Source organism: Thamnophis elegans, chromosome 12, assembly GCF_009769535.1.
Source record: "Thamnophis elegans isolate rThaEle1 chromosome 12, rThaEle1.pri, whole genome shotgun sequence".
NCBI lineage: Eukaryota > Metazoa > Chordata > Lepidosauria > Squamata > Colubridae > Thamnophis > Thamnophis elegans.
In genome coordinates this window covers 32,439,895-32,464,363 of record NC_045552.1, presented here as the reverse complement: position 1 = coordinate 32,464,363, position 24,469 = coordinate 32,439,895, and the positions used below count along the sequence as shown (strand labels likewise).

The 24,469-nt window shown below is 46.0% G+C and overlaps 1 long non-coding RNA gene across 4 annotated transcripts; it reads right to left on the bottom strand.

The window, feature by feature from the left end:
• Positions 1-11,466: 11,466 nt before the first annotated feature.
• On the bottom strand, positions 11,467-23,444 carry LOC116515246. 4 transcript variants are annotated; one of them, XR_004256224.1, is made up of 6 exons: positions 22,615-23,444; positions 19,500-19,695; positions 13,951-14,061; positions 12,951-13,412; positions 12,760-12,871; positions 11,467-12,318 (listed from the first exon to the last, which is right to left on the bottom strand). It is a non-coding gene; the product is annotated as an uncharacterized LOC116515246 (long non-coding RNA). The 4 variants fall into 4 exon arrangements; XR_004256225.1 differs by having other exon boundaries at positions 12,760-13,047; positions 13,328-13,412; XR_004256226.1 differs by having other exon boundaries at positions 12,760-13,412; positions 22,615-22,712; positions 22,978-23,444.
• Between the last annotated feature and the right edge of the window lie 1,025 nt (positions 23,445-24,469).

The following is a 24,469-nucleotide window of genomic DNA, read 5'->3' as shown; positions in this document are numbered from 1 at the left end:
CCCGGACTTCCCACCGAACGACTAAGAGCCTCCAAGAAGATTTGTTTCAAATTCTCCTGTTCCTTTTCACGCAATCCTCTAACTCTTATTGCAAACGCAGTCTTATTATAGTTTATCATGACAAGTTGTTTTTGAGCATTTTCAATTTCCTGTTGTAACGTTTGGATTTTGGATGTCAAATTAGAGTTGGTTTCTTCCAAAAGTTCCAATTTATCCTCCATTCCGCCAATATAGTCTGTCATAACTGTCATAATTCCGATCATATCCTCCTTTGTTTGAGCAATTTTAGCATCAAATTTATCATATAAATCCGATATAAGTTGATTGATTTCCTGTCTGAAGTTATTAAGCGTTTTGAAAAGAAATTCTTGCGTTAACAAATCTCCAGTAGAGGGCGTAGGAGGCAAGGGCAGCGACTTTATAGCAATTTCTTGAGATGTGTTATTAAGGAAGCGCTTCTGCTTCGATTTGGGAGCCATTCCAAAAAAATAAAAAAAATTAAAACGAGCAATCAAACAAGCCAACAATCAAAGTCTCTGCTCCCCTCAGTTTTAAATGGGATACTATTTGTAATCTTTTAACAGTTGATACGGAGAGGTCTTCAGGAGAGTGGGGCTGATTGAGTACGTCACATCAAACACAAAAGCTATAAGATCGCCATCTTGTGACGCGGCTAGACAAAGAAGCCTTTTACAAAATTGAAGCTGGTATTTTGCATAGTAATAGAAGAGATTTCTCAGGAATGGTCCCCGCCTGGATTAATTTTTAAATAGCTTAGCTTTGTCCTGGGGGGGGGGGCAACCTGCCTAGCGCTGCAAAAAAAAAAGCAGCTGAGAAGAACTGGCTGGAGTAAAAGCTCAGCTATTGTTGAACCTCTTCTCCATTCACAGCGAAGAAAAAAGCTGTGAATTACAAAGAGATCCTAACGAATGACCTTCTCCCTGCCCCTTTCTGCCAGAAAGGGGAGATATCTATAGATCTTATAAGATATACAAACCAGAACTCTGAGAGGAGCTCCGTTGAGCTCCCGTCGGCGACAGCCTCCTCCCCCAGAAGTCCAACTGACAGCTCTTTATATACGGAGCTGTCAGTTGGTCAGCCAATAGACGCTCGCCACGTCTAGCTCCAGCTGGCTGGTGCGTCGCAGCCAATCAGCTTGCGGCTGCTCCGGCCCCTCCCGTCGGCTGGCACGGGAGGACTTAACAGTTTGAAATCAAGTGTACTTTTACTAATTATAAACAAACAGTAGCAAAGCTAAGCTGAATCTGGTTAATTAAGCGCAAAAGCGAAGAATATCATGTATAATTCAATCCCCTCCCCTTGGCACCCCAGTCCATAGTCCAATTATAATGCACCCAACTGTCAGGTGGGAGATAACTTCAAAAGACATCACCAGGGTGGAATGCCTGACAGTTAACCTTGGCGGGAAATTCCCTTTCTCCACATGTGCAGTAAGATGGTCAGGTCAGCGTCTAGAATCTTCTTCCAGCACATCATGATTCCCCTCCCAAATACCATGCCCCCCCTCCCCGTTACAATGGCAGCCGAAGCAGCAGCAAAGCAGAGGCTGACAGGAGCATTGTCCTAACCAGATCAGCCTTCCCTCATGGCTCCACAAGTCATGACCCTACTGGCCTTCCAGAAGACCATGAAGGGCTGTTCCCCAATCCCCAACTCTGGGGCCAGGGCAGGGGTGAAATGTTACTGGTTTGGGCCTGTTCGATGAAACCAGCAGTAAAAAAAATGCTTTAAAAAAAAAAAAAAGTTCTGAAAATCTGCTGTGCAACAGCTGTGCTGAGAGATCATCAGAACTTTTTTTTTCTTTTTTAAGCATTATCAGTTGTGCAACAATCAGCAGTGCCTGATTGTCTGTGATGTTTCTGCTTGTTGCAGGGGCCATTTTGTGTGAAGTCCAGCTGCTATTACATTGTGTGTGAGTCAGTTGTGCAGCTTTTGTATTATTTTTGTGTAAAGTGTGAGAGTTGGTTTTTGAGTTCTCTGTGACTCCGTTAGGTTTCTGCTTGTTGCAGGGGACATTTTGTGTGAAGTCCAACTGCTTTTTCATTGTGAGTCAGTTGTGCAGCTACCGCCAGTGGTGGGATTCAGTCAGTTCGCACCACTTCGGGAGAACCAGTTGTCAAGTTTCTGAGCAGTTTAGTGAACTAGTTGTTGGAAGAAATCATTAGGCCAGAGAACTGGTTGTTAAATTATTTGAATCTCACCATTGGCCACGCTCACACGGTCATAAGCCACAGCCACCCAGTCATATGACCAAGCCACGCCCACAGAACCAGTAGGGAAAATTTTTGAATTTCACCAATGGGGCAGGCGATTATTGGAGCCCTGATGGTGGTACGGGTGTGTAGTTTACAGTTATGAAATTTTTAGGGCCTCAACTGTAATGGTTTGTGAAATTGATTCTGTCTTTTATCATGCTTGCTGCCAAGCGTAGTAGATGGGCAGCCATGCAATATCTTCAACAGAGATGTGAATGAACTATACCATTTTTATAGTAGCAGTTTCCCCTTCCACTGACACTACTCCAACACTGCTTTAATACCCGCCTCTAATTTGATGGAAGTGACCAGAGTGTGGCTGGGTGCCCTCTCTGGTGGCAAACAACCCTAGACCAGTTCCTCTTTCCTGGACCTCAGCCTCTTACCACATTAACTTGTCATTAACTCAGACCACATTAACTTGTCTTTGCTTCCTGTTCAAAGCTGTCCCCTTGCCCCTTGCTAGTGCTATTGACACCAATTTCTTTCCAGGTACAACAGAGCTCCACACTTTGATTTAAGGGACAAATGGGACTTTTGCAATAGTCCTCTTTATATATGTTTCAGAATTTTTAAACAGCATAAGATGAAGTAGCTTACCTTTTTTCACTGTAGTGCCCAGAAATTGACTCAGAAGAGTGCTGTACTACTGACTGTGTTCCTTCTTGGCTGTGCCTCATGAAAGATGAGATTTGGCTGTCTAAGCTCCAGGCCCACCAGACCCAGAGAGAGTGGGCTAGCCTGCCCTTTGGAGATGCTTCTGCCTGGGTCTCTTTATTTCACTTAGTTTTAAATTTGAGAGTGTCCCAAACAGGATAATGGAAAAGGGCAGCCAAGCCAGGGTAGGGATGTCCAGGTAGAGTCCCAAGGTTGGACCTTCCAATTCTGGGTCTTATGGATGCTTTCACACAGCCAGTGACCCTTTGAAATCCAAAGAGGAAGAACACAACTGCCAAAGACACCCATGACTTGACTTGAAATGGAGACTATGGAGGCAAGGGGAACAGCGTAGCTGGGTGGCAGAGAGCAAGGAATAGAAGGCTGGCCTCTGCATCCTGGTTTATCTGGCAGCTCCTTAAAACAGCCACTTGCATGCCCCCACAGCAGCGCTGTCTGAATTATAAAGGGCGGGAAACATCTTAAGAGAATTCATTTATTTAAATTAAAGCGCCTGACTTAAGGTTGAAAATTAAATTGAAAAGCAATGGAGGAGAATGATCCCCCGAAACCGGGATATGAAGAGTCAGAATCCACATTAGTCACTCCTTTAATACCAAAACCCACTACTAGTTTTTGGAAATTTCTTCTTCGTAACTGCCCTGTATATTTTTTAAAGATTATTAAAAGAAAGTGCTGGAGGAACTGCTGGGCCTTCTGCTGCTCAGCAGTGTCGGGTGTTGGGTGGCCGGGTGGAGGACGCAGCAGGACAGGCCCAAACACACTCGCTGCCCAGAGAAAGAAGGAAGCGGTGAGGGCTGGCAATGGGAAAGGAGGCCTTCAGTTCCACAGTTATTTAGTTATTGAATGTGTAAGTCTGTACAATTAGCACAGGAGTCTCCCAGGGCTGTGTGTTCTTTCTACTTCTCTTTATATACCAATCTCTGCATCTCAAATGATCCAGATCTTTTCTTTGAAAACCTCCAATGATGGACAACCCACAACCTCTAAAGGCAAGCTGTTCTAATGATTAATTGTTCTCACTGTCTGACTCCTTAGTTCTCACTGTCTGACTCCTTAGTTCCAGGTGAGATCTCTTTTTGATGATTTACTACCTATTATTTCTTGTCCTGCCCTCCACTCTTTTGGAGAATTTACTGCCTTTTCTCTGTGACAGTTTCCCCCCCTCCAAGTACTGGGAGTCAAATTATTATGTTACCTCTAATCTAAGGTGACCAGACGTGCCGATTTCAGCGGGATGATATTGCTTTATAACAATTTCTCCCGTGTCCCGGGCCGTTTTAAAGAAGTCCCGATTTTCTGGCTTCATGTTGAAAGCCCAGTGGATTTGCTTAAGAAATCCTAACCGGGGCAAGACAAAAGACACCCTGTCTAATCCCTCTCTCTGTCTAAGTACTTTCATCTTTCATTGAAGATATTAAAACGTTAAAGCAACAAAACGGACCCCCCCCCGCGCCCCTTTTACTCACTTTTATAAGAAAAAATGACCAAGTACCATAGAGCTCCAGGAAATGGCTAGAGAGGTCATGAGTGTTACTTCCTGGATTTTCCGGAGGGGAGGGGCACGGAGGTTGGAGGTCTGCTCCAAAATGGTGGCAAAGTTTCTTTGAAAAATATTTCCCTGACTAATTTCACCATTTCAATTTGCTCAGTTCTTTGTATTAACATCTACATCATTCTGGGTTTACTTGGAGTGCAAGCCTGCTGGTAAGTGAGCTGGGTTTTTTTCTTGTATTTTTTAATGTATTTTAAAATAATATTTTATTTATTGTGCATAGGATTTTTTAAAATTCTGTGTGGATTCTTTTTTTAAATTGTCTTAGACTATTTAAAAAAAGATTCTATCCAAAATAAATTGAAGTGAAACCATGTTTAAAAATTCTAGACACAATACTTTGAAATATATTGTGCATAGAAAGAATAGTTTGAAATGTTTTACTTCAATTTATTCTGTGTGGATTCTTTTTTTAAATTGTCTTAGACTATTTAAAAAAAGATTATATCCAAAATAAATTGAAGTGAAACCATGTTTAAAAATTCTATACACAATACTTTGAAATATATTATGCATAGAAAGAATAGTTTGAAATGTTTTACTTCAATTTATTCTGTGTGGATTCTTTTTTTAAATTGTCTTAGGCTATTTAAAAAAAGATTCTATCCAAAATACAAAATACCAGCTGCAGTTATTCACTTAAGAACTGTGGCAAGAAAGGTGGTATAATGGGCTTAGTGACCAAAGTTACAATGGCATTGAAAAAAGTGACTGATGACCATTTTTCACACTTAGCGACCATTTTCACACTTAGCGACCGTTGCAGCATCCTCATGGTCACGCGATCAATATTTTGATGTTTGGCAACAGATTCGTATTTATGATGGTTTCAGTGTCCTAGGGTCATTTTAATCACCTTTTGTCAAAGTCAAATGGGGAAACCAGATTCACTTATGTTATTAGCTTATCAGCTGCAGTTATTCACTTAAGAACTGTGGCAAGAAAGGTGGTATAGTGACCAAAGTTACAATGGCATTGAAAAAAGGGACTGATGACCATTTTTCACACTTAGCGACCATTTTCACACTTAGCGACCGTTGCAGCATCCTCATGGTCACGTGATCAAAATGTTGATGTTTGGCAAGAGTTACAATTTATATTTGTAAATTGTAGTTATGTTGAAATAAAAAAAATTACAATACTATTTTTGCGTTATATGAAAAATTTTGTTGCTCCGTATAAAATTTTTAATCAAGCCCCCCGCCCGGTCAAAGGTGTCTGTCAGCCTCTGCTTTGCTGCTGCTTCAGCTGCCATTGAAACGGGGAGGGGGGCATGGTATTTGGGGGAGGGACTAACTGTTGTGCTGGAGGAAGATTCTGGAATTTGAACTGTCCACCTTACTGCGCATGCGGAGGAGGGTTCCCGCCAAGGCCAACGGCACCGGCATTCCATCCTGGTGATGCCTTTCGAAGTTATCTCACACCTGACACTTGGGAGAATTATGATTGGACTGTACATGGGATGTCAAGGGGAGGGGAATGAATTATACAATATATTATTCGCTTTCGCGCCTAAATAATCAGACTTTGCTTTGCTTCGCTTTGCTTCTGTTCATTTATAATTAGTAAAAGTACACTTGATTTCTATCAATGGAGTCTTGTGGTCTTCTTTCCTGATTATCCAATGAAGAAGTGCTGACAATTAAGCAAAGTCTCACACCCCATCCCACCAGGAGCTACAACCTACCGAGGGGGATGTACTCACAAGAAGAAAAAGAACGTCTTTGCATGCGAGCGATGAAGAGGAGACTGAAGGGGCAACCACAGAACCATCTTTAACTGAAAGGCTGGCTGGCCTAAGAGTGGAAGAGCCTACTGTTCGCCCCCGATGGACTTTGGGTGTCGGGCAAAAAGAGGAATCTGAAGAGTTGGATGCAGGAGTCACCAGAAAGAGACCGAAAAAGAAACCAGCTGAATGGGAGGAGGCTGGGGACAAAGATTACAAATTGTCCCAGGCAAAGCGGCTCCTTGAGGAAGCTATGTCCGAGCGCAAGACCCGTGGGAGAGCGATGGAAAGGGAGCAAGCGGAAGAATTTGAACAAAGGTACTCCATGCATAGATTAAGGGAGGGTGAAGAGGTCGAGGGAGGTTGGGAGCAAGGAAACCCAGAACCAGCCTCCCCCCCCAGCCAGGGCTGCCGCCAGAGTAGGGACCCCCCCCAGGCGACGCTGAATGGCAAAAGTCCCTCCCTTAACAGTGAAATATAACGGTGATCCCAAGAGGTTGGGGCTGTTTGTCATTCAGATTTGGAATTATATGGAAATTTATGGCCCGGATTTAGAAACGGATGAGATGAAAGTGCAGATGGTCTTACTTTCATTGGAAGACAAAGTGGCCGACTGGATGGTCAGCTTACACCAATGCAATTCCCCTCTCCTGAGGAATTTTAATGACTTTATGTCTGCACTGAAGAGGAGGTTTGATGACCCACTCATTGAGAAACGCGGGAAGGTGAAATTTATGGCCCTAAAGCAGGAAAATAGACCAGTGGAAGAATATGTTCAGGATTTTCAACAGCTGTCAGCTTATATGAGGGTTGGTCAGAAGAGGCTTTATTGGATCAGTTTGCCTTGGGATTGAATGAGGACATTTATCAACAGACACCTCCCCCGACGAGTTGCTGCTTGGTACGAAAATGCAGCAGACGTTGAGTTAGATTTGGCCAGACTTCAACGCACGAAAGAGGGAGAAGCAGAGAGGTCGCCCCCCCCCCTTCAGCCCAAAAAGCCCCAGTTCGCATCAGGAGTGAAGGGAAGGGAAGCTTTGCCGGCAAGACCAAGCCTTTCACGTGCTTCCGTTGCAGGAAGGAAGGCCATCACGCCATGAATTAGTGCGTTAAACTGGCTCAAACCGCTCCACCCCCTACTAGGAGGGAGGGGAGAGCAGGCAAGGCCCCGGAGAAGAAGAGAGAGGCTACGTGCGCTGCTGAGAATATTCCCCAGCGTTTCCAGCCGGACGAGGAGGAAGGGGACGTTACCACCAGTTCCTCTGACGAATCTGATGACGACACCTCACATCGTTGGGTGAGTTCAAATAAAGGCCCCATGTTAATCCCTATTGAGTTAAGGGTGCCACCTGCTGGTGAGACGGAGAAGCTTTCAGCTCTGCTGGACTCCGGCTGTTCCAGATGTATGATTAGTCCAGTGATGTTGGAAAAACTGGGATTGAAGTTGAAAACTTTGAAAACCCCTATTGTTTTTTGCCAAATTGATGGTTCCATTGTGGGTGGGGGCCCAGCCCATTTTTATACTGAGCCACTAGAAATGAAGATGGGAACCCATCAAGAATTGATCTCTTTTATTGTGGCACCTCGGATGGACCGGCCCCTTATTTTAGGACTCCCCTGGCTTCGTAAATGGAACCCTCGCATTAACTGGAGGGAGGGGTGGCTACGCATTCGCACTAGCGCAGCCCCAGACGGGGAGGTTGAAGCCTCAGAGCCTGTTGGCTCCAACCCCACTTTGGCAGCCAGGGGGCAGGAAAGAATCGAAGGGGAAGATAAAATTCCGAAGGAATATTGGGACCTCAGAGGAGTTTTTAGTGAGAAATCTTCCAATAAGCCCCCCCCCCCCACAGACCCACTGATTGCACCATCGAGATTTTGCCTGGAGTGGCGCTTCCAAAACCCCAGATATATTCTATGTCGCCCAGGGAGATGGAGGAGATGAGGAAATTTATTGACAAGAACTTGGAAAGAGGTTTCATTGAACCAGCTAGTCCCAAGGTGGCTGCTCCTGTGCTATTCATGGCTCTCTCAGATTATGTGTCAATTTCAAAAATTTGAATTCTGTCTTGGCCCAGAACCTCTATCCATTGCCACTGATGAAGGATATGCTGGCGCAGCTGGGGAAGGGGCGCATTTTTACTAAACTGGACTTACGGGAGGCATACTATAGAGTCCGTATTAAGGAGGGAGACGAGTGGAAGACAGCTTTCAACTGTCCCCTGGGTTGTTTCCAGTTCCGTGTGATGTCTTTTGGCCTGCAGGGGGCGCTTGCAGTCTTCATGCAATTAATTAATGAGGTTTTGCATGACCACCTTTACAAAGGCGTTATCGTATATTTGGACGATATCCTTATTTACACACAAACACGTGACAAACACGTCAAGTTGGTTCGTACAGTGCTGAAGAAGCTCCGAGCCGCGGAGCTTTATGCCAAATTGTCCAAATGTGAATTTCATCAGGAAAAGTTAGACTACCTTGGCTATCGTATCTCCCACACGGGTGTGGAGATGGACCCCGCTAAGGTCAAAGCAGTCACTGAGTGGGAGGCGCCTCGTACCGCAGGCAGTTGCAGAAATTTTTAGGTTTTGCCAATTTCTATCGCCAATTCATCCCTTCTTTTGCTAAGATAGCTCTTCCCATCACTAACTTGTTAAAGTCCAAAGGTGGCCCGAAACCCAGACCTAGCAAGCCGCTGGATTGGACCATGGAGTGTCAAGCTGCTTTTGAGAAGTTAAAACGATTTTTTGCCGAGGAACCTGTTCTGAAGCACCCGGACATGGACAAACCGTTTGTGGTTCAAGCTGATGCCAGCGACTTGGCGGTGGGGGCCGTATTGCTTCAGACAAACGATCAAGGTAAATTGCAACCTTGTGCATAGACCTCTCGCAAACTCACTGACACAGAAAGGCGTTGGGCAATCTGGGAGAAGGAGGCATTTGCTGTTCGTTGGGCTTTAGCCACATGGCGCCATTTCCTAGAGGGCGCTAAGCACCCGTTCGAGGTGTGGACTGACCATAAAAGTTTGGAAGCTTTGAGAACTCCCAGGAGACTTTCCCCTAAGCAGATGCGCTGGGCTCAGCATTTCAATCATTTTAATTTCACCCTGAAATACATCCCGGGGGGGAAGAACTTCATGGCTGATGCTTTGTCCAGGCTCCCTCAGTACAACTGCTCTAAGCTCAGTGTTGTCCAGCCGGTTGTTCCCACGTCAAGCCTCGCAGCTCCTGTGGTTACTAGACAACAGGCACGTTCTAAAGTGGACGTGTCTCAGGATTTTCTCTCCAATCTCAAGAACGCCCTTACTCATGATGATTGGTTCCAACAGCATAAAAGTGAATGCAACATGAGAGATGACTTACCATGGATTGGGGTGAAACTTTACGTCCCTGCCTCTCTTTGTCTGGTGGTTCTCCAACGAGCTCATGATTCCAGGATGGCGGGGCATTTTGGGTTCGTGAATATGCTGCATCGCGTGAAATGGCAATTTTGGTGGCCTTCTTTGAAAAAGGACATTGAGCTTTATGTCGCCAGTTGTCCCGTTTGTGCTGCCGCTAAACGCCCGCCTGGAAAACCACAGGGTTTGCTCCAGACTTAGCTCGCCCTGTCGCCCCGTGGAGGGAGATCTCTATGGACTTCATTGTCGAACTTCCTGAGAGCTAGGGGCACACTGTTATCTGGGTGGTTACCAACTTGTTCTCCAAGCAAGTTCATTTTATACCTTGCCCCAAGATTCCTTCTGCTAAAGCCCTCGCAAAAATGTTCATTTCTCACATTTACCGCTTACATGGGGTGCCTGATCACATCATTTCGGATAGGGGCGTACAATTCACCTCAGTGTTCTGGAGGGAATTTCTTAAACAGATTGGTTCCGCCCAGGGCTTAAGCTCCGCCCACCACCCTCAGACTAATGGGGCTTGTGAGAGGACTAATTCTGTTCTAGAACAATATTTATGTTGTTTCATCAACTACCAGCAAGATGATTGGGTGGACTTGTTACCACATGTGGAGGTGGCTTATAATAATTCTGTGCATAGCAGCACTGGATTCACCCCTTTCCGGGTAGTATCTGGACAGGATTTTGTTCCTATTCCCGAAGTTCCTCGTGAGCAGCCGCAAGTTTCATCGATCTCTGAGTGGAGTGATCGTCTTCAGCATGTTTGGCCTTTAGCACTTCGGACTTTGGATGCTGCGCATCGCGCACATAAGAAGCAAGCAGATAAGAAAAGTGCTAGGCCTTCTGACTACAAAGTGGGTGATCAAGTTTATCTGTCCACAAAGTTCCTTCAAACTACGCAGAAATCCAAGAAGTTGGGGCCAAAGTATGTTGGCCCGTTTCCTACTGTCAAAGTCATCAATCCTGTTTCGGTTCGCCTGCAGCTGCCCAAGCAACTCAGCCGCGTGTACCCTGTTTTCCACGTTAATCTCATTAAACCTCTTCACTTTTCGTCTTTACGCCCGCCGGTGGATCCGCCACCTGCCCCCCTGTTGATTGATGGTGAACAGCATTTTGAGATTCGAGAAATTTTGGACTCGCGCCGACGGCGGAATCGGATTCAGTACCTGGTGGCTTGGAAGCATTTTCCCCCATCTCATGCCGAGTGGGTGAACAAATCACATATCCGGGCCCCTGAGCTGCTCCACCAATTCTATTCTGCTTATCCTGACAAGCCTTAGTTTCCCATATTTCCTGACTTTTTCTCTCTTCCCCCCCTTTTTTTTTCGCTTTCGGTTTCGTGTTGTTCGTCTGTTTGTTTGTGCTTTGTCGTTTTTCCAGGTCTGACCGCCGTTTTCCGGAGGAGGGCCGGATGTCAGCCTCTGCTTTGCTGCTGCTTCGGCTGCCATTGAAACGGGGAGGGGGTCATGGTATTTGGGGGAGGGACTAACTGTTGTGCTGGAGGAAGATTATGGAGTTTGAACTGTCCACCTTACTGCGCATGCGGAGGAGGGTTCCCGCCAAGGCCAATGGCACCGGCATTCCATCTTGGTGATGCCTTTCGAAGTTATCTCACACCTGACACTTGGGAGAATTATGATTGGACTGTACATGGGATGCCAAGGGGAGGGGAATGAATTATACAATATATTATTCGCTTTCGCGCCTAAATAATCAGACTTCGCTTTGCTTCGCTTCTGTTCATTTATAATTAGTAAAAGTACATTTGATTTCTATCAATGGAGTCTCGTGGTCTTCTTTCCTGATTATCCAATGAAGAAGTGCTGACAGTGTCCCTCTTTACCAATCTGAAAATCTGGTCACCTTACTCTAATCCTTCTCTTTCTTAGGCTAAATATTCCTGAATAGTTCATCATATGTTTAACTTCCAGATCCTTTATCACCTTTATTGCTCTTCTCTGCAGTCTTTCTAGGGTGTCAGCATTTATTTATTTTTTTTGCATCATAGTGATCAGAAATGGATGCAGTATTTTAAGTTGTCTTACCAGTGCAGTATTAAGTACTACTAGCATTTCGTGTCATCTTGTCAGCCCTGGAGGCCATCTTTTTTTTTGGATCTTCCAGGCTGCCACACTTAGTGCTGTGGGAAACTGGGAGGGGGGATTGCATAGTCATAATAACATTCCTTTCTCTGAGGGCCAGGGACATTTGGCCTGCACCTGGAGTAGTGTGGGAGGTATCTCCAGTTGGGACAGTTTATTGATTGGACCATGTGATGGACGTGGGTGCAGGGAAAGGGAGTTGGGAAGCTTTCAGATTTGGGTTTTCCCAGATGTGCCAATATGACATTTCTAATAAAATGGACCTTTGAGGAACTATGAGCCTTGCGTTGGGGGTGTTACTTGGAACCCTGACAATCTCTCTGTTGGCTGCTGCAGTACATTGCTGGCTCATATTTAAGTGGTGACTCATTAATACTAGGTACCACCAGGTATTGAGCCAGGTACCACCTATTCTATGCATTTGGTTCTTCCTGCCTAGGTATAAAACCTTTCTTTTCTCACCTTTGAACTTCATTTTGTTTGATAAGTTCAATTCTGTTGAGAGCCGTCTTGATCTTGAGCCTATCCTGCCAGCTTGGTGTTATCTGCAAAGTTGATGAGTTCCTTTTCCATCACCATCTAAATCACTTCAAAACAAAACCAAATAAATTATTGATTATTGTTAATTTTAATTGAATTTTTTTTAAATGTTATTGTTAATCTTAATTGGGTTTGTTTTTTTTGATATTGTATCTAATTTTTTTAATTTTTTTAAAACTTTTGTAGTATGTGTTTTTTAATGTTGTACACCACCCTGGGTCCTTGGGAGAAGGGCGGCATATAAATCTAATAAACCAACCAAACCAAACCAAACTTCTGAAGATGTTGAAGGGCACTGAGCTTTGGGGTGGGGAATAATGCTGCCCCAGAGAGAGGAAGAAGCAATGGACAGTACGGGGCTGGAATTCTACAGTGCTGCAAGTGGAGAAGAGCCTCCTGGCTCCCTGATCCCAGAGCAAATAAACTGTCCCCTCTCATCCTCAGCCCAGATGATCTTGCACTCCCAGAGGGAGTTCAATCTTGCTTACCAAGGATATGCCCATCCAGGTGGTTTTTCTCAGAATGTCGTAGCAGTTCCCATAGAAATGCCATCAGACAATTGAAGACACTTTTGTGGCACTCGGGGAGCATGGAACCTATCTGGAAAAGAGGAGGAGAGACACTGCTGACCTGGAGATGCCCAGGATGCACATTCCTGCTCCTCCCTGGGTTCTCTTACCTGACTACTCAGGCTGTAGCTGCCGGCACTCTCCACACTGCAGTCATACAGCACCTACATCTGAAGTCCCCAACACAAGGCAATGATAGCCTTAGGTCTGAAAAGCCAAGCAGAGTGACTGGTGTAATCTGTAGGCCAACAAGTTTGCTGAACAAATATCCAGGAGTAAAAGGCAGTATGGGGGAAATTGGCTTTGTCCATATAGAAGCCATTTAAGGAGACAAAAAGTCCCTCTTGGGGTGGGATGGAGCAGCTGACAGGTTGAAGCTGCAGTGTGACTCTCCCCAATGGCACATTCTCAAGAGTCTGTTAGACGATGGGCCAGAAGCAGCTTTAAGGGGCAAGGGTGAAAGGAAAAGGCCTTCCCCAAAGAATACCAAGTGTGTCCAACATTCCTGTGTCCAGGCAGTCACGGATCTCTGGAAACTCAGCTCGAAGACCAGGTTGCTGGAACAGGTCCTTCTGCAGGCGAGAGGCAGCAGTGGTAGCAGAACCAAAGGAAGATGGAAGTTATATGCAAACATTTGCCTTTTGTCAGGTCTTCTGAGAGCACATTCCTCTTATTTGCATCCATACACACACACATCTGCTCCCATCATCCCATAGCCAGGCTTTTTTTGCACATGAAATTGTTATACAGGTACTCTTCATTTACAACTGCCTCATTTAGCAACCCTTCACAGAATATGACAGTGATTAAAAAAATAACTTTGTGACCAATCCTTGCATTTACAACCTTCACAGATCTGTAAAGCAAAGGAAAGATGGAGTAAGTTCATAAGCGGAGTTCACTTAGTGAATACTTTGCTTAATGACTAGCTGCCAGTCACAACTGTGGTCAGTAAATGAGTACTACCTGTAAGGAAGAGAGCTGAGTCAAATAATCTATAGAAACATTCCCAAGACTGTTTCTATCCTTGATTTCAGAATGAAATACCTGCCTACTGAAACAGGATACTTCTGTCACAATTAGAATGCATAGACTCAGGTGGATACTCACCTTTTGGCAAGCATTATGGTACAGATGGTCCACCATCATCCACAATTCCTTGGGTAAATCCAAGGGCTTCTCATCCCAGAAGAAATATCCTGACCGCAATGGCATCAGTGTCTGGATAAAAACAACAACAGGTGCTATAAGAACCTGAGTTCTTGCGCAAATGGGGTTATCACAGGGTACAAGGGCAGTACCATGACAGTAAGGTCTCACCAGCTTTCGGATGGTTTCTGGCAATATACCTTGGATGGGTTGTCTCATGTGAATGAGAGCATGTATAGGGGTCCCAAAGCAGCTGGGGCGATAATTTCCTGTCACAGATAGAAAATAATCTTTGCCCCAATCAAGGTGTAAAACTCAGACATCCTCCAATTGGTCTTCTCCAGAGTTTAAATGGGTTGCTGTTGATTTATTCAGAGAACTAAGAAGGCCCTAAAAATTGTTAACATCTGTCCTGAATAAACATGAAATTAACTTCAGATGGCTGATGCCAGAGGGCATATTGGTAACTTGGAGAGATAGAAGATTCAGAATAGACACAGTGGAACAAGCGGAAGATTTCTACAATAATCATGTTGGCCAGGAGGATGAGGAAGACGAAGGAGAACAGTCGGGAGCAAGGATGCAAGGACTCGGGGCACAGATAAGAAGAGAAAAGGAACTAGTTGAGACAAGAAAGGAAAAAGAAGTTATTTTAGACAACAAAGGGGTAGACCAAAAGAAGTGAGAGAGATAAGAGCAACAAGAAGCACACGACCTAAATACACATAGAATCATGTCGGGAGAAATCAAGATTCTATCATTGAATATCAATGGTCTAAACTCACCTCAGAAAAGGAAAACAACCTTTAATAAACTAAAACATTTGAATTACAACATAATTGCAATGCAAGAGGTCCATATAACTAAACGACAGATCCAGATCTTAGAATATCCCAGATTGGGTAAACTTTACACGGCATTAGCTGATCAAAAGAAAAGAGGAATAGCACTATATGTTAAAGACACGATCCAGACTAAACTAATTTATCATGATGAGGAAGGGAGAATATTAATTGTAGAAATAATGTTAAACCAAAAAAAGATGTCACTGGTTGTAATATATGCACCTAATGAAGGTCAGGAAAATTTTTATTATACATAGCATTATTCGAGAGATGGGAAATGAAAATGTTTGTTTAATGGGTGATTTCAATGCTATAGTTGACCAGAAATGGGATTACAAAAGTGGAAAGAAGAGAAAAGGAGCTAGGAGAATTTTGCCGAGGTCATTCTTCCAAATGGCTGAAGAACTTAATATCTATGATGTATGGCAAGAAAGATGTCCAGAGGGAAAGCAATATACCTTCTACTTGAATAGACATGAATCCTGGTCAAGGTTAGATATGGTCTGGATGTCGATGGAGTTAATTTCGGAAGTGAAGGAGATAGACATAGAACCCAATTTATGGGCCGACCACAATCCCATGAGGATTATATGGAAAAAACAAAAGGGCAGTTATCGTTGGTTATTCAATAGAGCAATCCTAAAGGATCTGGAATATATTAAAATAATTAATCAGGAATTAGGACTTTTCTTCAAAGAAAACTGGCCAGGAGACACATCCATACAAAACCTATGGGATACAACTAAGGCATTTATAAGAGGGGTCACAATATCGGCTACAGCTAGGAAGAAAAAAACTGAGAATCAAAAAATAAGAGAGTTGAAAGAAAGGTATAGAAATTTAGAGAGTGAACTTCAAAAGAAACCACAAAACAGAAGTATAAAAGGAAGTATGGAATTGATCAAACATGAATTGGCTATATTTGAAAAAGCAAAATTGGCACAGTCTATAAAAAAAGCAAAACAAAATTTCTTTGAGAATGCAAATAAACTGGGGTGGTAGCTATCCTATAGGCTGAGGAAGCAAAAGCAAGAGAATTGGATCAATAAATTACAAGATGGAAAAGGCGAGATCTGCTATCAACTAGAGGAAAAGAAAAGGATTACCCAAGAGTTCTATGAACAACTATGTAGAGAAAACCGAGACTATACAAAGGAAGGAATACTACAATATCTGGAAAAGTCAGATCTGCCAAAGATATCAGAGGAAATAAAGGATATGCTCAATGAAGACATTAAAACATCAGAGATAATTGAAGCCATACAAAGACAAAAAAATAATAAAGCTGCAGGGCCGGATGGGCTGCCAGCGGAAATATACAAAGAATTCCAGGATGTGCTTGTTCCAACACTGCTGGAAGTTTATAATGCTGTGCTGAAAGAGGCGAAGACACCATTATCATGGACGGAGGTATTGTATTATTACCTAAGGTGGACACAGACCAGATGTTTATATTTTTATTTTTACAGACCAATCTCACTGTTAAATGCAGATTACAAAATTTTTGCTCTAATAATAGCAGAACGGCTGAAAAAATTCCTTTCTCATTCATCTACGCAGATCAAAATGGATTCCTCCCCAGAAGAGGAATTACAAATAATGAGAATTATCCTGAACATTCTTGAATATTATGAAGTGCATAATGAAAAACAGGTTGCACTATTTTTTCTCGATGCCCAAAAGGCATTCAATAACGTGAACTGGGAATTTTTGCATCAACAATTGGAACACATGGAATTTGGAAATAAATTTATAAACACGATTAGAGCAACATACACAAATCAAAAAGCCAAAGTAATAATTAATGGTGAATTAATGCAAAGTATAGCAATCCAGAAAGGTACAAGACAAGGTTGTCTCCTATCCTCGCTGCTGTTTATATTAACCTTAAAAGTTTTAGCCAGGAATGTACGTAAAGAGGAACAAATAAAGGGACTAGAAATAAAAAAGGAACAATTTAAGTTACAGGCCTTTTCGGACGATCTAGTGTTTGTGTTAGAGGATCCTATAAAGTCTGGTACAAAACTTATTGAGGAATTGACAGAGTATGAGAAAATAGTGGGTTTAAAGATAAATATGACTAAAATGTTGGTTAAAAATATGACCTCAAAAGCAAAAGAGGAGTTAATGAAGAAATTGGGTGTCCAAACTGTCAAAAAAGTCAAATATCTTGGTATACATTTATCTGCGAGGTGTGTGACCATCAAAGAAGATAACTATACTAATTTGATCAATAAAACTAAGAAAGGTGGAAAAACCTACAACTGTCCCTGATGGGTAGGATCGCAGTCATAAAAATGAACGTATTACCAAAAATTCTTTTCCTATTTCAGAATATTCCCATTAAATTAGAAAAAGGTTTTTTTAAGGATTTGAATCAACTGGTTTCGAAATTTATTTGGCAGGGAAGAAAACCAAGAATAAAACTCAAGGCTATGCAAGACACTGATGAAAGAAATGTCCTTCTGGGTTTGGCTCCAAGTGGGGAAAAAGACACTGGAGACATGGAAAGATGGTTTATTGGTGGACAGAGCCACATGGCTTGAGCCCTGAACAGAAAAGGCATTTGCAGAGGATCTGGAACCTTTTAAAAAAAATGAGCGATCGGGTTGATCGGGATTTTTTTTTTTTTAAAAAACCGCCGGATTCCTTGAATGCCAGCCCGTGTGCGCAATGCAGCTAGGCGCGGGGAGCTCTGGGTCATGCGTGCTTGGGATGACTCGGCCATGGAGGGACAGCGGCAGCGAGCCGGGCGGGCAACCCACTTGCTGATGAAGACATGCTGGATGCGGCAGGGGCCCACGGCCAGGAGCAGAGCCAGCCACTGCTGCAGGGATCGGGTGCTGCTGGGTTCCTGCGGCGGCAGCAGCAGCAGCAGCAGCAGCAGTAGCAGTTCCCAGTTGGGACCGGGCGCCCTTAGCGTAGCAATCCCGCATTGCTCGTAATCTTGCGGCTCCGCACAAAAGAGCCAAACACGGAGGAAAGGAAGCACAGCCACTAGTCTATAGACAAAGATAGACCTGGAAAAATGAGTGAAAATGTTTGCAAGAGGAAGCCACGTGGTGGAGTCAAAAAAGGGGCGGTGCACCCTTTCTACAAAAATCGGGACTTTTAAAACACCACGGGACGCAGGGCAAATTATTAAAAATCGTGACAAAAGTGGGACATCTGGTCACCTTAGGTAAAACATATGCGTGAATGTTTACTAGATGATGAGATAAAGTGACTGTTTAAAGATACAGAAAAGGTTGTAGAAGTTACAGTATTTTTTGGAGTATAAGACACACCATAGTTTCTGGGGAGGAAAAAAAGAAAAAAAAAATTCTGTCCACCAATTATTCATCTAGCTAGCGTCCTTAGTCTGATCAGCTTCAGCACATAAATTTGCTGGTATTGAGCATATGCGCTTTTTATCCCCTTGACTATGTATTCCAAGTGAGGTCACACTGATTAACAATCACTTACAATCATTACAAACAATCATTATTGAGGGGCAAGTAAGAAGTCTATTTGGACCAAAAAGGAGATCATCTGAGATCATCAACCAGCCTGATCGATGCTATTTCTAATCTGGAAACTTGGAGCAGTAATAGTAGCAAATTATCTGCTCCACAGAAAAGTTGAAGGGCATACTTAATTGAGAAAATTCAAAGAAGATAGCTACGATTTGCAAAAGAATATGTTGCATTGGAGGTAAGTAGATTTTTTTATCCTTTGAGAAATTATTTTTGAAACACACTCCATTTTATTTTGTCTCTATTCTTCCAGGCCTCATTTAGATGTACTGGTATCCAAAGGGGTGAGTATGCTGCAGTAAAAATATTCAAAGCTTTTTTTCAGCCCTAATGAGGTGCTAACAAGTGCAGCAATCTTCTCTTTTCTCATTGCTGCTCCCTCCTACAATCAGCTGTGCTTTAGAAGCTTTTTTTCAGCCCTTATGAGGCACTAATGTCAGAGGGAGCACCAATGAGAAAAAAAGGCAACCAGCTGCAACAGGTTTGGGTTGCTGTAGCCTTTCATGCCTCCCCCACAGTTGTCACTAGAGCTAATACAACCTGCCAGGGGGATGTAGTGGGGCCAACAGCTGGAGTGGTTTCCCATTCCCCAGCCACTGCAGCCACCGCTTATGGGATTCTTTGGAGAATGAAGTGATGAGATTTGGGCTTGGCACAGCCATTCACCCCAAAGCCGCCTCAGATGTTGGAAGTATTCCAGGCGTACAGGCAGCTCCCCCTGCAACCCAAAGGGAACTGAGGCCAGGAGAAGTGGCTATTCTGCCTGTAAGGAGAACCAGAAAACTCAGTGGAAAACCTAGCCAGTTGAACCCGTCTAAGTCAGAACCTGAGGAAAAGGAAGCAGAGGAGGGGGGCTTCTCCCCCATGCTTGCCCCTCCTCTGTGCCGACCTGCCAGAATGGAGCGGGCTAGGAATCAGCTGCCAGAACAGAGGGTTCGCACAAGCATGCACAGTGAAGCAGAGGGAAGACTACCGGGATCTGCGGAGAGACAGATCCCTCCCCCACCAAATGTCTGTGGGATCGAGGGTCCTTTGCAGAAGCAGAGCAGGAGGGAAACCCCATGAGAGAAGGGAAAAGGCGGGATTTGCTAAACAGGTGGCAGAGACGCAACTCCAGAACTGAATGAAGGGCCAACTGATGAGGCCTTACCAAAGATGGATGACGGAAACCTTGGGGATGATGACCCAATGATCTGGAAGCCTGTCCGCCCTTTTTCTCTTAGGCTCCAGTTAGTAGTACCAGAAACGGGGGTCCAAGGCAAAGTGGAAGCCATCATAGACACCGGGTGTACAACTCCTACATAGTCAACTCCTGGGCTGAATTGTGGTTGTAAGTCGAGGATTACCTGTATGGAAGAATGCTGCCATATGTGACAATACAAGTCAAATTATCAAGATAAAAGTGACTCTCTAAACAAATGGGATATATATAAATTGATTCTAGCCCTCATGAGACAAGAAAAAAGAGGGCTGGAGTGATCTCTCCCCTCTAGAAGGGGGTTTCCTTCTGTGACTTCAGAGTTTCTTGCCTCTTTTCTCTTGATTCGCAGATCTGTATTTTTCCGCTTGGGAATAGTCTCTTGCACATTGGTTGCAAAACTAGCTATAGAGTCTGGTTTTCCTGGATGCAGAATTTAAGTGTCAGGGGCCAGTTTTTATTCTGGTGCACTACTGTAACAGTAATGCCCTTCTGGCAAGAAAGGGAGGTGCAAAGGGATTTCCAGAAAAAGAAAAAGAGTTTTCATTTGCAGAGGTTACAGCAGGAGGCAGTCTGCTTACCTAGAGTGGGCAGCTCCGGCTCCATAAACACAGCCAGAAGAGAGAGAACAGTGAGTCTGAACTGGCTGCATTAGTGGAAATGCCATAAGTGTGCCACAGCCCCCCCTCTCCCAGCAGACCACTGGTGAATATGAGTCACACCTGTGTTGCCCTTGGTCTGTGCAGAGCCAGCTATCTGGATATGTATAATGTACCTAACTAACCCAGTGAAAACTGTAGCAGCAGCTTTTTCCCATTTGCTTACCTTGATCTCTTTGACCCTTGCTTTGGTTTTAACAGGCTTGGCATGCTGCTCTGGTTTAATGCAGGGACGTGCAGTCACTAGAGGCAGGGGAGGTCACCAGTCATGAGGAAAAGGAATTTTAAAGATTTTTTTAAAAATAATTAAAGCCAAGGTAGTTGCTACCAGATTCACAGTGACTTGGAACAGTGCTTTGTGTTAACCATAGGAGGAGGCGAGAGAAATAGGGGCCTCCTGTCCATAAGGAATTTTTCGCCTTTTAAGAGATAACCAAGGGTTAAAATGCGAAGAATTCCTTATGCAAATGAGGCACGTATTCTCTCACCTCCTGTAGAGGGCATTTTTAGAGGCTTTTTAGAGTTCTCTGGGAGCAACTAGCTCAGTCTGACAGAGCTCTGGCTTTTCATGAGGGGAGGGGAGGGCAGGGCAGGCAGAAGCAGAGTTGAAATGTCTCTGAAACAGCTGGAAAAAGGTGTGTGGGGGGGAAGGAATTCAAAAAGTTTGATCGGAAGGCAGCAGGGGAAGTGGGGGTATGGCAGAGGAGCTGCTTTCAATCCTTTGGAAAATATATCCAATCCAACTTCTGTGTTTGTTTGAGAGGGAGGAAGGAGGGGGAGGGAGAAGAAAAAAATGGGAAAACATATTTTGCAAGGGGGGAAAATGCTGTCGCTTTAAATCGGAACTGAGCATGCTTGGCTGTGGAATTCTGGGAGTTGAAGTCCACAAGTCTAAAAAGTGCCTCACCAGCCCTAAAGCTGACCCCACGTCACTGGTTTAATGTATTCTGCAAGTCCAGAAACTGGATTAATTTGGGAAGCGGCTAAAGCTGTTCTGCGGACCCATTTCAGGGGGTTCCTCAACCACTGTTCCCTCTAAGGTGCGCGGCTGCGCGGCCGCGCACGTGGCAAGAAAACACCGGGCAGCCGTTTCTAACTGCGTGCAGTGATTTCTGTCACAGGCTCCGGAAGCTGGGGGGAATATCTGCTGCCGCCTCCTCCTCCTCCTCCAACAGCACTGCCGGATTTGCCACCACCGCTGCAGCTGAGGTGAAGCCTCCAAAGCTCCCGCAGGCGCCCCCACCCATGGCAGCAGCAACGGTGCCTCCCCCTCCACTCGGAGCACCTCAGCTGGGCTCTGGGTTACCCCTGCCACCACCTCCACCTCCGCCGTGCTTTTCAGAAGCCATGAGGCCTTTTTCCCTGCTCCCGCCCCCTCTGCCGCCTTCCTACAAGCTCCCGCGGCCAAATGGCTCCTCAAAAGCACGGCGGAGGAGGAAGGTGGCGGCAGGGGTAACACGGGGGCCAGCTCAGGTGCTCTGCATGGAGGTGCCTCTCCCTCCACGCAGAGCACCTGAGCTGGCCCCCACGTTATCCCTCCCCCTTCCTCCTCCGCCGTGCTTCTGAGGAGCCATTTGGCCACGGGAGCTAGTAGGAAGGCGGCGGAGGGGGCGGGAGCAGGGAAAAAGGCCTCATGGCTTCTGAAAGCACGGCTGAGGTGGAGGCGGCGGCAGGGGTAACCCAGAGCCCAGCTGAGGTGCTCCGAGCGGAGGGGGAGGCACCGCCGCCGCTGCCATGGGTGGGGGTGCCTGCGGGAGCTTTGGAGGCTTCACCTCGGCTGCAGCGCTGGGCAGCAAATATGTTGGTGCTGTTGGAAGAGGAGGAGGTGGCGGCAGCAGCTATTCTAGTGGCGGCGGGAGCTCGTTGGCATCTTCAGCAGCATCCCTGCCCCCTGTGAAAAAAACCAAAGATGGAGCAGATCCACACAGATGACGTTGCTGCAACATGACTGGAGGAGGAATTCTGGGAGTTGAAGTCCACAAGGCTTAAAGCTGTCAGGTTTGAAGACCCCTGGGTTTTTTTTCTAAAGGGTTAGGGGTGCGAGGGTCTTGTAACTTGACAGCTTTAAGACTTGCATGCTTCAATGCCAGAGTTTCTGAGCCAACATTTTGGTTGCTAAGCAGGACTGTTGTTAAGTGATACTGATATTATATAACACTTAATTAAGCGGGTACCTTGAATAGACATAACTTTGAGTTTCAAATAATACTAATTTCGTTGTTGTCTTAGGTGACATCTGTGAAAAAAATTCAGGTGCTCAGGCATGAAAATATGCCGCTCAAACACTATACTTTTCTGCTCACACTGAAAAAAAATTAAAGGGAACATTGTCCTCAACTCTTCAGACCTGGAGACCAAACCTGCAAAATCCAGGAGAGAGGGAAGCAGCAGGCATCCAAGTGCCCTACCTTCTTCCAGTGCAAAGCCCTCCTCCAGGCGCAGCACCCGCTCCAGACACAGGTCCTCCGGCGCAATGGCCATGCGTCAGTGGGTGTAGAGGCAGATCCTGCAGGCACAGCAAGGAGAGCTCATCTCCAGTGAGCCCCGTCACACAGAAACCCCTCGCCCTCGGCCCCAAGGAAGGCCCAGCTCCAGCCTGGCAGCGGCCGCCTCTCCCTCCTGGGCAGAGTCAAAGGCCCCTTCAGGCAAGGCTCAAATGACCCAGGAGCAGCCTGCAGGAATCGCTTCGAAGCGGCGGCTGGGCAAGCGAGCAAAGTCTCCTCTGGCGAGCCGAGACTGCCTTTCTAAACAGCCGCATCACCCCAGACCACCTCAAGTCAATTCACCGCCACCTCCCCAGCGTCTCCGGCTGACTGGTGCCAGTAAGATTCCCCGGCTCGGCTCGGGTGCCCTTCCCTCGGCCTTCGCGGCGGCGGTCGTTCACAGGCATCTCCCGCCGCTCTCCACCAGGCCCAGCAACCGGCTCTCCACTGGCTCGCCTGCTCCACCACCAGGGTGCCTTGCACGGCCTGCGGCGCACAATCAAGGGAGACTTCGGAGGATCCGCTCGCCCACCCGCCACATCAGCCGCGCAGGCTCCGCCCGCAGCTGCCGCGCCCTGCCTGGTCCCACCAGGCAGCGCAGCATCGGCTCCAGTCCGCCGGCGCCTCTCTCGGCCAAAGCGAGGCACGTCTGCCCGGCGGCCAGCGCCTCCTGGATCACCCCCGAACGATCCATGCGGGGCGCCGGGTGCACCAAGACCGCGGCGGGCGTCTCCGGACAGCAAGGGCGAAGGGAGGCGCCGGGCGGTGGCCTGGGTGTGGGGAGGAGGAGAGGCTGACGAAAGCATTGGGGGCTGGCGGGTCCTGCGCCGGGGGGGGGGGGGAAACAGAGCGGGCGGGGACCGCGAGGGCTATGTGCCGACGGAGGAATGGCTCGGCGGTACCCGGGGCTCCTCGCTGGAAGGAGAGCGTTCCCACCCGATGGCGCGGTATTCCGGACAGGAGCAATTTGCTCTCGCGACCTCTCGACACGTCCGTGCGGGGAATGGTCCCGGCGCTCCAGTCTCTCCGGGGAGGCGTCTCCCTTTCTTGTCCCTCTCCGGCGGTCCCGTACCTGCTGCGGAATCGCCGAGAAGAGCCCTCACGAGGCTAATTGCGCGGCGGCCCCCTCCCCTCCTCACCCCCGATTCCCAGGCGAATCACACTCCTGAATGGCTGCAGGGTATCGGATACTTTATTTGCACAGGGGAATAAAGGAAGCAGCACACGTTGACCATCGAACAACGGGAAGAGCCTGTCCAGGGAGGAGGGGTAGCATCTGCCCCCCACCTGTTCCCCTTATGATACCCCGCTCTAGTGGTGCGGCGGCGGAATAACTTGGCCGGAATATTGCGCAGTGGAGGAGGCTCTCCTGCGTGGATGCCAAAGCACTACGAAACACGTTGACCCCCTGGAAAAGGCAGCTAAGAAAAGGGGAGGGGGCTCGGCGGGGAAGAGTGCGAAGTATAATCTTGCAGAAAGTAGCAGCAGTTCCTGGCAAATACAAAAAGAACGCTCGGCGGAACGTCAGAATGAAATTGATTCCCGAAGAGGAAAAATGCAAATAACAATTAACAGTTGCGGTGAAATGAGCTGTAGGGAAGGCAGCTTCCCTACATCTCATAAAGCATAAAAAATAGAGGACAGTAAGGGATTGCTCAGATTAAAATGGGCAGAGAAAATGCAGTGCAATTTTTGCGGAAAGTAAAACATTATTTGGGACGAGTGAGACAGCCAAAGAATGAGCCTCCAACAGAGTGAATGGAATTAAATATGGAAGGGA